Here is a 13,417-nt window from a genome sequence, read left to right on the forward strand (position 1 = left end):
GCGTCCCGCACGGCGGGCCCGGGGCGCGGCGGCTCGGCGGCGGGGGCGGCGTGCGCGCGCTGGTGGGCCCGCAGCGCCGCGCGGCTCGGGCAGCTCTGGCCGCAGCTGGGGCAGCGCGCCGCCTGGGCGCCGGGCAGGTGCGTGCGCTGGTGCTTGAGCAGGTGCTGCTTCTGGCGGAAGCTGCGGCCGCAGTGCAGGCAGGGGTGCGGCCGCTCGCCCGTGTGGTTGCGCAGGTGCCGCGTCAGGTTGGGCTTCTGGCTGAAGCGGCGGCCGCACTCGGGGCAGGGGTAGGGCCGCTCGCCCGTGTGGATGCGCTGGTGGATGTTCAGGGACGACCACCACGTGAAGCTCTTGCCGCACTCGTTGCAGATGAACTGGCGCTGCTCGCCCGGCCCCGCGGCGGCGGCGACTGCGGCCCGGGCCCCCGCCTGGCGCCACCAGCCCTGGCAAAGCCCCAGCCAGGCCCACTCGGGGCGGCCCCGCGGCGGCCCGGGCCGCAGGCGACAGCCCCGGCGGGCGGCGGCGGCCCGCAGCAACTCCTGCAGCCCGGGGCGGGCGCCCTGGCGGTCCCGGGCGTGCGCGCGCTGGTGGATGCGGAGGCCCACCTGGTGGCGGAAGCAGCGCGCGCACTCGGGGCACGAGTGGGTGGCGGGCCGCGAGTGGGTCTTCTGGTGCTTGAGCAGGTGCTGCTTCTGGCTAAAGCGCCTCGCGCACTCGGGGCAGCAGAAGGGCCGCTCGCCCGTGTGGTGCCGCTGGTGACGCGCCAGGTTGGGCTTCTGGCTGAAGCTCTTGCCGCACTTGCCGCACAGGTACGGCTTCTCCCCGGTGTGCGTGCGCTGGTGGATCTTCAAGGACGACCACCAGCTGAACCTCTTCCCGCAGTCCAGGCACACAAAGTGACCCTCGCCGGCAGAAAGAGCCCGGCCTGCCAGCCCCCCCGCCTGCTCAGTGGGAGGGGCCCACCTTGGACCCCCAGTCTCCTCCTGTCCCAAGGCCCGAGGCTTCCCCATGGTCTGGCATGGCGGGAGGCCCCGATGTTGCTGGAAGATGTTTTCCTTATCCTTCTCGGAAAGCTCGGCCTGTGGAACCAGCGTCTGCAGCATCCACTCTGGCTTCTCTGGCTTGATCCTCATCACCAGCCCATCTCCTGCCAGAGGCAAAGGGAGAGAGGACGGGGAGAGTCATTCACTGCCCCGGGGGCTGGCGGGAAGGAAATGCCGGGACGGCCGAGCATAGAACATGCGGCGGGAGGAAAGGATGCAGAAGAGAGCGCGGAAGAGGACAAGAGGGGAAAGGTAGAAAGGGCAGTCAGAGAAAGGCAGCTTGGGATGTGCAGAAGGAAAAGTACAAGAAAGGAAGAGACGCTGCAGTTCCAAGGCCACACCCACTGCCCCGCCTTCTCCACGCGGAGGCCCCAGGACACAAGGAAGGTCTGGGTTCCCACCCACAGAACAAGCAGAAAATGGCCACGCTTCAAAGCTTCTCATTCTTTTGCTAAGAGGATCCATGCACTGGGAGCTTGCTAAGTGAGTGCATGCCCAGTCCCCCAGCGGTGGGGTGACCAAGCTCCATTTCACAGTCAGGCTCTCCATGGCAGGAGCCACGGGCCTGAGTGCCTCACCTTCTTCCTCCTTGACTGTTTGGCAACTTCCCCTTTCTTCAACAAAACCAAGAACGAGAAAGGAGGCTGGAAAGGTCTGAGCCCCCAGAATAGGTGTTGTCCTGCCCTTCCTAGCCCCCTGCTACTTCAGTCTCAGGAGTCCCCCCCCCACACACACAGCAAGCTCAGGTCTTCAGGGGCGCTTTGTCCCCCTCGCTCATGGACCCGCACCATGACGGAAGAGGCGTGCTACAGACACTACATACAGACTGTAGGATTCCACTTACAGGAAGGTCAAAAGATGGCAAAACTAACTTACAAGTTAGAAGTCAGGAAAACTGCCGCCTCGGGACGGCGCTGTGGTTGGAAAGGGGGCCTGAGGGGTCCTGGCAATGTTCTTTTTTTTTCTTTTTTTTTAAGCAAGAGAGAGCCCAAGCGGGGGAGAGTGGGGGCAGAAGGAGAGGGAGAGAACCTTAAGCAGGCTCCACGGAGCTGGACACAGGGCTCGATCTCACGACCCTGAGATCAGGACCTGAGCTGAAATGGAGAGTCAGAAGCTTAACGGAAAGAGCCACCCAGGGGCCCCATTGTTCCCTCTCTCGATCTGGGTGCTGGTTTCATGCACATGTTCACTTTATAAGAGAAGGTATACAGCTTGTGATCGGTACACTTTTCTGTGTTATACTTCAACAAAAAGTTTACATTTAGTAAAAAGTAGGTGAAATGAAACAGTTGGGAACAAAAAAGAGAAATTCTAAATAAGTTCTGATATTTAAAAGACAACAAAATAAACCCAAGGGAAGTAGGAGGAAGGAATTAATAGATAAAAACAGAGACTATAGGGCGCCTGAGTGGCTCAGTTGGTTAAGCGACTGCCTTCGGCTCAGGTCATGATCCTGGAGTCCCTGGATCGAGTCCCGCATTGGGCTCCCTGCTCGGCGGGGAGTCTGCTTCTCCCTCTGACCCTCTTCCCTCTCATGCTCTCTCTCTCATTCCCTCTCTCTCAAATAAATAAATAAAATCTTTAAAAAAAAAAACAAAACAGAGACTATACGGTAAAGGGAACACAGAGATATAAAAAGGATTCTGAAAATCCTAAAATACTAAGGCATAAATGTTGTATCAATTTGAAAAATCTATATAAAAGGGATGATTCCGTGAGACCATATAAATTAACAAAACTAACTCAAGAAGAGGGGGAAAAAAGAAAAAAAAAACAAAAAACAAAAACCATGTCCTAAAAGAGACAGAAAAGAAACCTAACATTCTACCTCAAAAATGGGTAAGGGGCCCCTTTACTGTAAAAACAGTTTCTACTAAAACTTCAAGGGAAGGGTTATCCAAAGCTTATATAAACTCTGACAGTGACTGGGGGGGAGGGAGCCCACAAGCTAGCATGATCCAGTGTCAGCAAGACAAGGGCAGAGCAGGCAAGAAATTATAGGTTTAGCATTTGAAAGTAGACACCAAAAACAAACAAGCAAAACCATTGGCAAAGCAAGTTCAGCAGCATTAAAAAAACAACATATCATGACCTTGCTGGGATCTTCCCGGGGAAAGCAAAGATGGCTCAATATAGTTCATGACATTGACTTTCTAAACAGGCAAAACCTGACACAATCTCAATCCATGTAAAAATGTCATATGATCAAGTCCAACATCATTTCTGGAGGGAGAGAAGGAAGAAGGGATGGAGGGAGGAGGAAGGAAGCTCTCAGCAAACCAGGCCTATGAGGAAACTTTCTTAGGCCAACAAAGAAGCTATACTAGAAACTGCAGCAAATGTTATAACCAAAGGCAAGGGATTAGAAGCCCATTCAGGGGAGGAACAAGATGATGCTCAGGGTCACTGCCACTCTTCAACATTGTCCTTGAGGAACTAGCCAAAGCATGGGGGAGAAAAGAAAAATATATGTAAATATTGGAAGGGAAAAGAAAAGTGTCATTTGCAGATAATTATTAACATAGAATGTGCAAGAGAATCTACTGACAATATATTAGAAATAAAAGTTTCAGCGGGGTGGCACCTGGGTGGCTCAGTGGGTTAAGCGGCGGACTCTTGATTTGGGCTCAGGTCGTGATCTCAGGGTCCTGGGATCGAGCACTGTGTCGGGCTCCACACTCAGCCGGGAGTCTGCTTCAGGATTCTCTCTCTCCCTCTGCCCCTCCCCCATGCCCGCTCTCTCTCTAAAATAAAGAAATCTTTAAAAAAAAGAGTTTCATGGGATGCCTGAGTGGCTCAGTCAGTTAAGCGTCTGCCTTTGGCTCAGGTAATGATCCCAGGGTCCTGTGATCAAGTCCCGTATCGGGTTCCTTGCTTAGCAGGGAGCCTGCTTTTCCCTCTGCCTCTGCCTGCCGCTCCCCCTGCTTGTGCTTGCTCTGTCTCTCCCTGACAAATAAATAAAATAAAATAAGAGTTTCAGCAAGCTTGCCAGAAACAAAAACATATAAAAATTCATAAATTTTTAAAATGGCAATAAAAGCTATAAAATAACTGGGAAGAGACCTAACATACATACACTTATATCAAGGAAGCTATTAAATGTTACTGAAAGGATAAAGAAAATGTAACTAAAAGGACAGATACATCATATTCCTAGATGAGAAGGAAGTTCTTCACTCCAAAACAATGTTTAAATTCAGTGTAACCCTAATTAAGTGAATTACAAAATTTCTGATGTGCATAAACCATGCAGAAAACTCTAAAAATGAGCAAGGAAGAATTTGGCTTATACAACATCGAAAGCTAAAATACTACCACCACACACCCATGAGGATGGGCAAAACCCAGAACACTGCAAACACCAGATGCTGGCGGGGACGTGGAGACACAGGGACCGTCATTCTCTGCTGCTGGGGATGCTGCACGATGCACCCACTTTGGAGAACAGTTTGGCAGTTTCTGACAAAACAAAACATTCTCTTTCCATACGATAAGCAATCACTCCCCTGGTTATTTTCCTCAAGGAGCTGAAAACTTCTGTCTACACAGAAACCTGCACGCAGATGTTTCTAGCACCCGGAAACTACCGAGGAGATCGTGTCTATGTGGGTGTGCTGGGGCACGAACTGCTTCAGACTCGGAGAACCATTTGACAGTGACTGTTAAAATTATAAATGTATCGAAACTTCCATTTCCTCCACCCAACAGTTTCACTCTGGGTGTTCATCCTAATAAATACTTGCATAGGAGTGTACAGAGGAATGTCCACAAATATTTACTGCAGCGCTATTTGTAGTTAGCAAAAGCTGGAGAACAGTCTAATTACCCATCAGTAACAGTTCCACCAAGTGATCATTCCCTTCGTAATATGGAATAGTAGGTGGCAACTGAAAAACACGCCGAAGAGCCGTATATACGCTGATGTGAAGATTTCCAAAACATTTGAAGAGAAAACAAAAAACAAATTGAGAACCAACGATCAGTCGTCTGACCCAATTTATGAAAAATAACACCCTAGCTCTCCATGTACAGACATACGCACACTCCGATGATCCACAATGAAGCCTGACGGTGGGTGCCCTGCAGACGATGTGCACAATACAAACTAGATGGGAGAAGTCAAAGGGGACCCTCACTTTAGCTGCACTGTTTGAATTTGTATGAGAATATTCAAATATTCGAATTTTAAAATCTTTGAAATATTTTAAGAAATAGGGTGCCTGGGTGGCTCAGTTGGTTAAGTGTCTGCCTTCGGCTCAGGTCATGGTTCCAGGGTTCTGGGATCAAGCCCCACATCGGGCTCCCTGCTCTGTGGGAAGCCTGCTTCTCCCTCTCCCACTCCCCCTGCTTGTGTTCCCTCTCTCTCTGTGTCACTGTCAAATAAATAAATAAAATCTTTAAAATATATATATATATTTTTTTAAGAAATAAAAAGAAAACCTCAGTTAGAATCTGGTGGTTCGGGCTCCTGGGTGGCTCAGATGGTTAAGCATCTGCCTTCGGCTCAGGTCATGATCCCAGGGTCCTGGGATCGAGCCCCACATTGGGCTCCTGGCTCAGCGGGGAGCCTGCTTCTCCTTCTCCTTCTGCCTCTCTCCCTGCTCATGCTCTCTCTCTGTGTATCTCTGTGTCTCAAATGACTAAATAAAATCTTAAAAAAAAAAAAAAAGATTAAAAAAAAAAGAATCTGGGGGTTCCAGGGCCAAAGAGCCCGGCCCCCCCTCCACAGCCTCACTGGCCACCATGAGGACAAGGAAGCGGATGTGGTGACTGCGGGGATGGGGTGGGAGGGTGGGGGCCCAGACAGTACCTGTGAGGGGCCAGTTTCCCTCCTGGTAACATGACCCTGGAAGGCCTTCCCAGGTGCTTGGTTGTGAGAAATCATTTTAGCAGGAGTCATAATTTGAAGATGAAAGTGGTGATTTAAACTGCACATTGGCAGGAATTGAATACCCAATTGTAATAAGTTTACTTGACTATAAGAGGATTTCTTTAGATGTCCTGAAATGTCGGCCAGCAGATGTAATTAACGCGATAGGTGTCCAAATTGGCGGTCGGGTAGTGAATCCGAAATACACTCAGGTGAGCGGGGCATTGCTGTCCCCAAGCGACGGGGTCCCAGTTAATGCCCCAGAGCCCCACAGAAGTCGCTGCCTGCTCTGATTAAACCTGACCTTGATGTTATCATGGTGGCTGATGGCTGGGGAGGCAAGCCCTCTCCGGCCAAAAAGATGGGCCTGGCCTGAAAGCCCAGAGAACATTCCTGTCCGCTGCTGTCAGGCCCAGAGCAGGCACAAGTGAGTGGGCTGTGCGAGCGTAGGCCCCTCTGGTGTGCACAGGGACTTCGGTCATCAGGCACACCTTCCCTCGGGGCTCAGGTATTAACACAAAGAAAACAGGCCCTGGCCTGTCTGTCGAAGGAGTCCTAAAACAAAGGTTCAGCTCCTCTGTCATCATAAAAAGGGTAATTTTTTAAAAAATTCTAAATGGTTCGGATAAAATACAAAGGTGCTAAATGGGGAGCTATTGCTCAATGGGGACAGAGTTTCTGGGGCGATGAAAATGTTCTGGAGATGGTGGCGCTTGCACAACCATGTGAGTGTACTTAATACCACCGGCTTGTACACTTAAACACGGTTGAAATGGTAAATTTCACGTGTATATTTCATCACAATAAGAAAAAAACACATAAAATAAATAGGAAAAAAAAAAGAGGTAAGCTCGTAATTAACTGAAAACTTCAGCCATCCAGAAAGAGTCCCTCCCTCCCTAAGCCTGGCCAGCAGGTGCCCAGCCCCCCAGTGCCTCCGACCTCCAGGGTCAAAGCCGGTGTTCTCCCACCTCTTCCCTAAGACCCCAGGGCACCTCCGAAGCTGCCAGAGGTGAGGGAGAGGGCCCTGGCCGACACATCTCTCATGCCTGAACTAGGAATTACTTATAAGTTTCCCTGGGAAAAGGTTCCTTCTGCTAAAACGTCTGGAACCACCTGTCCTCAGTTTTACCGTAATTATGGTAACATCAGTATCTCTTGCGCTCTCACACACACACACCCCGAGGGCTCCCAGCCTTCGAAGTGACATGGCAGTGGTGGGGAGCTGGCCTGGGAAGTGGGGTGACTGTGCTCCTGAAGTCTGCGTCAGGAGCCGGCCCCAGGATGTGCGGTATCCGTGTATCATCCCACCCCCTCTGAGCTGGAAGCTTCATTCCTTTATTACTCTACTGCCTGATTTTTGTCTCCATCTTAGGTTCATTGTGATGATTATCCCGGGAAGGTTGGGGCTCTGGGGTCCGTGGGGCAAGGCCCTGGAGGGGAGGGGAGGTAAAGAAACCAGAGTCACTGAGCCAAGGGGCAGGTTCCCAGGGACGGGCCCTGCCCCCTCTCCTAGGACCAGAGCCATTGGGCAGCAGGGTGGTGAGGAGGTCGGGGATGCTGGGGGCTGGGGGGCCTTGTGCCCAGAGCACAGGACTCTCAGCTCACAGCAGCACCTGCCTGGCAGACACCAAAACTGCCTGCCTGTTTCCTCTCCACCGCCCATGAACTCTGAGCAACCCCAGGAAGCTTTCATGGACCAAACCGAAGGCACTTTCCTGATCAAAACCAACAGGGATCGTCTCACCCAGAGCGCTGGTTTTCAATGTTAGATCAGCGTGACCACCAGCAGTTAGCAAACGCCTCACTCGCCCTCCCGCCTGGCTTTCTGCACGGGTGTGTGCGCGTCCCCTTGCCTAGAGAGGCACAGTGGCCTTTTGTCATTTTCTTAGCTCCCGAAGTCGGTCTTCTTTGCCTTCTTTGACGTGACCTTCCACCTCCTGGTCCCACTCTGCAATTCTACAGCCCACAGGCTCCTAGTGAGGGCAGCACCTCACACACAGGGGCAGGATAGGGGCCAGGGCGGGGAAGACGGGCCTGGCAGAGGAGGCCGCAGGGGGCTCCCACCGGTCCCTGCGCTCCCTTACCTGTGCTCGCGCCAGCCAGGCCACACTCCATCGGCGGAGGCTCCCAGGCACCAGCGCTTGCCCTGCCGTCTGTGGGTGAGAAGGGGGCAGAGGAAGGAGAGCTGGCCAGTGGGACAAGGACCGAATGGGGCCCCCCCGCCCCCCTGCCACCTCACAGAATGTGTTCCCTCTTTTTCAAGAGCTTCTCTGTCCCTGACCTCAGTCATAAGTGCAGGGCTTTTGTAAAATTGCACACATACCTGCTAGGCGGGTAGAACAGGCATTATTCCCATTTTATGAGGAGGAAACTGAGGCCAGGGAGGGCCCCTGACATGCCCCAAGTCACAGAGGCAGCTGAATGGTGGCACCAGGGGAGGCCCCAGCTCTTCTAACTCCCAGACCAGAGCCTCACACCCATGGGCTCAATATCAGCAGGGTGGGGGGTGAGAGATGCCACCTAGGAAACTCAGCTAAGCCCGGAGACCCACCTGAGTGGTCGTGGAGACACCCTGGAAGACACCCTCACGGGCCCCTCTCCTTCAAAGTCCCCTCCCGTCCCTACTGCATGCAAGATCACACACAAGCCATCTGGGGGGGGACCCGTGAAAGAGTTCACCCATCTGGGGCTCATGTTTTTTCTTTGTTTTAATGCTCAAGGTTTTGGGCACGTCCTGACTGGCTCATTGTCAGGGACAGGTCAGCTGGGGGGCCCCAAGCTCCACTGGCTGCCCCTGTACGTGGGGCGCTCTCCCCCAGATCCCTGCATGCCCCTCGCCTTTCAGTCTCTGCCTCAATGCCCCCTCCTCCGAGTGGCCTTCCCTATCACAGCCCTAACCCCACTTCACATTCCTCCTTGACACTTTTCGCCACCTGACCTGGTATTTACTTGTCTGCGTATCCCGTCATCTTTCGAGAAGATGGGACTTTTCCGTGCTCACTGCTGAATGCCCGGCCTGGGAGAGAGCCCCCAGCCCGAGGGCACTTCCGGTGGTGTGTGGCCTGACCGGGTGGCCGGCTGACCTGCACTCAGCGGGGGTGGTTCATTTCCTGCACGCAGTGCCGTGGGCGGCCTCTCCTAAGGTTGTTCCGCACACTTGTACCGTCCCCGTGCCCACGCCTGCCAAGGCCCGAGTGCAGCCCAGATGCCCCGCTCCCCTGCTGCTACAAAGGGGCTTCTCCAGGTCCCGGTCAGGGCTTTCTTCCCGGCACCTCCGCTCAGTCACCTCACAAAAAGCCATCTCCTCTTGCTCTCCACCTCGGGCCCTCAAGAAACCTCATCCCAAGGGCGTCCCCCCTCCCCTCTCCCAGGTCCCCTTCCAACAGCCACTGGGGCGGGGGGAGGTGGGCAGGGACCCAGGCTGGGAATCTGGGCCCTGCCAAGAGAGGTGGGGGCAGGGGCATAAGGGCAAATATGAATTTAAAAAAGAAAGAAATCATTTTCCTGAGGGCAAAAGGGGAAAAAAACTCCGGCCCTTTCTTTTAGAGCATTTACTTAAGAAAAGTTGTCATTGTGAATGTTTCTCTGCCCCTTCGAGAGGCATGTAAATCTTTCCAAAAGTTACACAAGCCTCTTGGGAGCTTTACAAACCCCCCGCCCCCACCTCTCTCCAAGCCCTGGAAGCCACCTCCTTGAAATGTAAACACCAGGGCGCCTGGGTGGCTCAGTCATTAAGCGTCTGCCTTCGGCTCAGGTCATGATCCCAGGGTCTTGGGATCGAGCCCCGCATTGGGCTCCCTGCTCGGCAGGAAGCCTGCTTCTCCCTCTCCCTCTGCCCCTGCTTGTGTTCCTGCTCTCGCTCGCTCTCTCTCTCTGTCAAATAAATAAATAAAATCTTAAAAAAAAAAAAAAAATGTAAACACCAAGGGAGATGGTGACCCACGGAGGGTGGGTGGGGGCCTGACTTCCCGGGGTGTCCGGCTCCAGGCTGCAGAACTATCCCATCATAAAGATAGGAGACACACCCTGTTCCTTGGGAGAAAGGCAATTAGCAAACACAGGTGGCCACCCCAATGGCCAGGTGAATTTAAGATGAACTCTGGGTGACAAACGGTGCCATCGGGGAAGTCCTCTTGCTGAGGACGAGTTACACTTTATCTGGAGACCGTGTGCAGCAGGCTGCCGTCAGCTGGGCTGTGTAAGGGAGAGGGGATCTCCTTCAGCTTCCTAATCTCTTAGCGGATCGCCTGTGATGTGCATCTCTTTCTGCTTTCATGCTTATTCGATTAAAAAAAAAAAAAAACAATTTCTCTTTTTCTCCTCCTTTTGTGGGGAGCTTTTCTGAGTTGGCTGGAGATTTTGTTTTTAATTCTATTTCCCCAACAGGGGTATGCTATGCACCCCTACTGTGGTTTCTTACAGATGCTAAAACTGGTGCAGAGAAAAAGCAGGCAGGGACAAGAGCGTAGGGAAAGGTGCAGGGGGAGGCCCCAATGGATGGATGGATGGATGGATGGATGGATGGACGGACGGATGGGTGGATGGATGGATGGATGGATGGGTGGATGGATGGGTGGGTGGATGGATGGATGGGTGGATGGGTGGATGCTGATGGATGGATGGATGGGTGAATAGATGGATGGGTGGATGAGGATGGATGCATGGATGGATGAATGGATGGATGGGTGGATGGATGGATGCATGGATGGGTGGATGGGTAGATGGATGGGTGGATGCTGATGGATGGATGGGTAGATGGGTGGATGCTGATGGATGGATGGATGGATGGATAGATGGATGGGTTGGTGGATGGATGGATGGATGGATGGATGGATGGATGGATGGATAGATGGATGGGTTGGTAGATGGGTGGATGGATGGATGGATGGATGGATGCTGATGCTCCTGCCTTGGCGCCACCTCTTCCCTCCAGGTTACTGTGTGTCCCATGCCTTGGGGAGGCCTCTCACCCACTGCAGATAAGATGTCCTCTTAAAGAGGCTCAGAGGACTGGTGAAGGGGGAGGCACCTTAATTCAGGAAAACTCAGACAGAGGGGCCGAAGGCCAGGGCCACAATTCAAGACAGAGGGTAGGACCTTGGCCTTATTCACAAAACCCCTACATGACAAAACAACGGGCCTCTTGAGCCCAATCAAATAGGTCCTACTTGATCCATTTTGTCTTCCAAGGAGTATTAGGACCTACAAATCAGCTCAGGTGGCAGAAAGGCTTCAATTCTTGATGAATAATTCACAGCGAGCTACAGAGCAGCTCCCTGTGTCCCTGGGTATTCTGTCCCAGCCACACCAGGGCTCGGGGTGGTCCCAGTAAGCACAGGAGGGAAGGGGACCCCCGTGGGCCCAAGGGGAAGAAGTAAGAAATGAGAGGGCAGGGGACAGGAGAGGCACAGAGGACAGGAACGGGGGGCAGGCCCCCATGTCTCGAGGGCCCACCTCCAACTGTGTGCTCAGGTAGGATGTGTCTAGAAAACAGGCCAGCAGGTGTCCTGCAGGTAAAAGCCTGAGAAAGCCGAACGGAGGGAAGTGTCCGCGTGTGGCCACGTGTCTGCAGGTCAGCCAGGCCCCCCCAAGCTGCACCTTGTCTAACCTTCCCTCTTCTTCTGCTTCCACCCTGCTACGCTGCCCTACAGGCCCCTTCTCAGCCGCCACCCACCCACCCTCCCTGACCCATGGTTCCCCCGACCTGGCCTGGCATGCAGGCTGCCCGGCAAAATGCCCCTGCCGGACACAGAAGGCAACAGGCCCAATCCAGCACCACTGCCAGTGCCCGCACTGAGTCTCCAAAGGCTGCTTGGCCTATCACGCAGGGCCCTCACCCCAGTGACCTCTCCCCTCCTGGCCGAGCAAGTTCTATGGAGTGTGGGACACATGCAGGGGATGGGTCTCGGGACAAGGCCTTGGTCACTTCCGCCTTCCCAGCACCTGGCTCTGGGCCTGGGCCTCCCCACACTGGGTCAGGCTGCCGTGGGATGGGAGCCCCCTCCATGAGAGGCCTCCGGGGGGGGGGGGGGGGGGCAGCTGCATGACAACTGCCAGACCACACAAAGCGAGGATTGTGCCCAGCAGCAGGTGGTGAGGTCTGGGGGCAGGGGAAGGGCTTTGCTCTCAGCAGAATCCTGGGGGCAGGGAGGGGAGTGGACAGCAGCTGGGGGGAAGAGAAAGGCCACAGATGGGAGGGGCAGTGCAGGGACATGGCCACGGCTCCCCACATCCTCCCAACCTCAGGCCCCTGGAACTTTTCCACCAGACAAGCACAGCCTTCTTCACAGATCAGGCCTCAGGCGGGACAGGGGAAGTGAATGGCAACTCATGTGTCCTTGGTCAGTGGTGGATCGGGGATTGGCCACATGCACCCACCAGGAGCTGAGGCTTGGTCAGTGGTGGATCGGGGATTGGCCACATGCACCCACCAGGAGCTGAGGCTTGGAGGGGTGGCATCTCCCCAAACCACGGCCAAAGGGCCCAGCTCCCAGGCCCTTCTCAGCCATGAGCTCCCACCGGGCCCACACCCAGGTCCTTACCAGTCACCACTGCTCCCCTACACCAACAGCCCCTTGCCCCCACAGGAAACCCCGGGCAGGGGGTCCTCTTCCCAAAGTGCCCCCTGCACATCAAGCTGACCCCCTTTGCCACACCAACAAGGTTGCCATGCATCCCGAACGGCCTACCTTTCCATTAACCACATCTTTCCCACCCCTCAGCTGGTCTGACCCCACCTGGTCCACAGTGCATGGCCCACCCACCCAGTCTCCCACCCTCGCCCCCCATGCTCTAATCTGTCTGGCTTGCTCCCAGCTTTCTTTCCTAGGGGGTTCCTGGTTCCCTGCAGGTAGGCCTCACTTCTCATCTCCTTGCCCTGACCCACCACGCTTGCTCACAGGGAGCCAGACTCAAGACTGTGGCTCAGGACAGCATTTGCAAGGGGGTGGCCCCACTCAGGCTCCAGCCAGCCTCCACCCTGGAGGGATGCTCTCAGAGTGCTCCCTAGGGGCCGACGTTCTGCCTCTCCTAACCTCATTTATTGAGGGGCATGGAGGACATCCCTGAGATCTTGATATTGATCTGGCCATGGAAAGAAGGGGTGCTCAGCCAAGACTCCGGTATGGACAGGGAGAGAGCCACTGGCTGTTGAGCCCCACTGTGCACCGAACACTGAGCAGGCATCGCCCATTCCATCCTTCACGACCAATTACGGCTGAGGACCCATGGCTCCGAGAAGTTAAGTCATTTCCTCAAGGTCACACAGCTAGTAAGAAATAGAGCCAGAACCAAACTGGGGTCAACCTGCCTCCCCCAGAGCTCCTTCTCGGGGACCATGTCGCCTCCTAGAAGGAAGTACAGGACTTAGCAAACCTTAAACCATCCATCCCTCCTTTTCAGGAGTCTGGCTTCTATACCCACATATGATTACTCAAGTTTACATAAATTAAATTTTAAATGCAGTTTCTCAATCACACTGGCCACATTTCAAGTGCTCAAG

At 54.0% G+C, this 13,417-nt stretch overlaps 1 protein-coding gene across 6 annotated transcripts in view; it reads right to left on the reverse strand.

Annotated features, from left to right (window-relative positions):
* LOC116630658 (zinc finger and SCAN domain-containing protein 2-like) overlaps positions 1–13,417 on the reverse strand; it is a 34,072-nt gene that overhangs the window by 15,248 nt on the left and 5,407 nt on the right. For 4 of the 6 annotated variants that reach the window (XM_032401325.1, XM_032401324.1, XM_032401323.1 and 1 more), the window contains exon 2: positions 8,001–8,069. The exons of the other annotated variants lie outside the window; for them this stretch is intronic. The gene's annotated coding sequence lies outside the window, so the exon portion shown is untranslated. The remainder of the gene's footprint in view (positions 1–8,000; positions 8,070–13,417) is intronic. 6 annotated transcript variants of the gene reach the window in all.

This window comes from Phoca vitulina, unplaced genomic scaffold (assembly GCF_004348235.1).
Source record: "Phoca vitulina isolate PV1807 unplaced genomic scaffold, GSC_HSeal_1.0 scaffold4, whole genome shotgun sequence".
Lineage (NCBI taxonomy): Eukaryota > Metazoa > Chordata > Mammalia > Carnivora > Phocidae > Phoca > Phoca vitulina.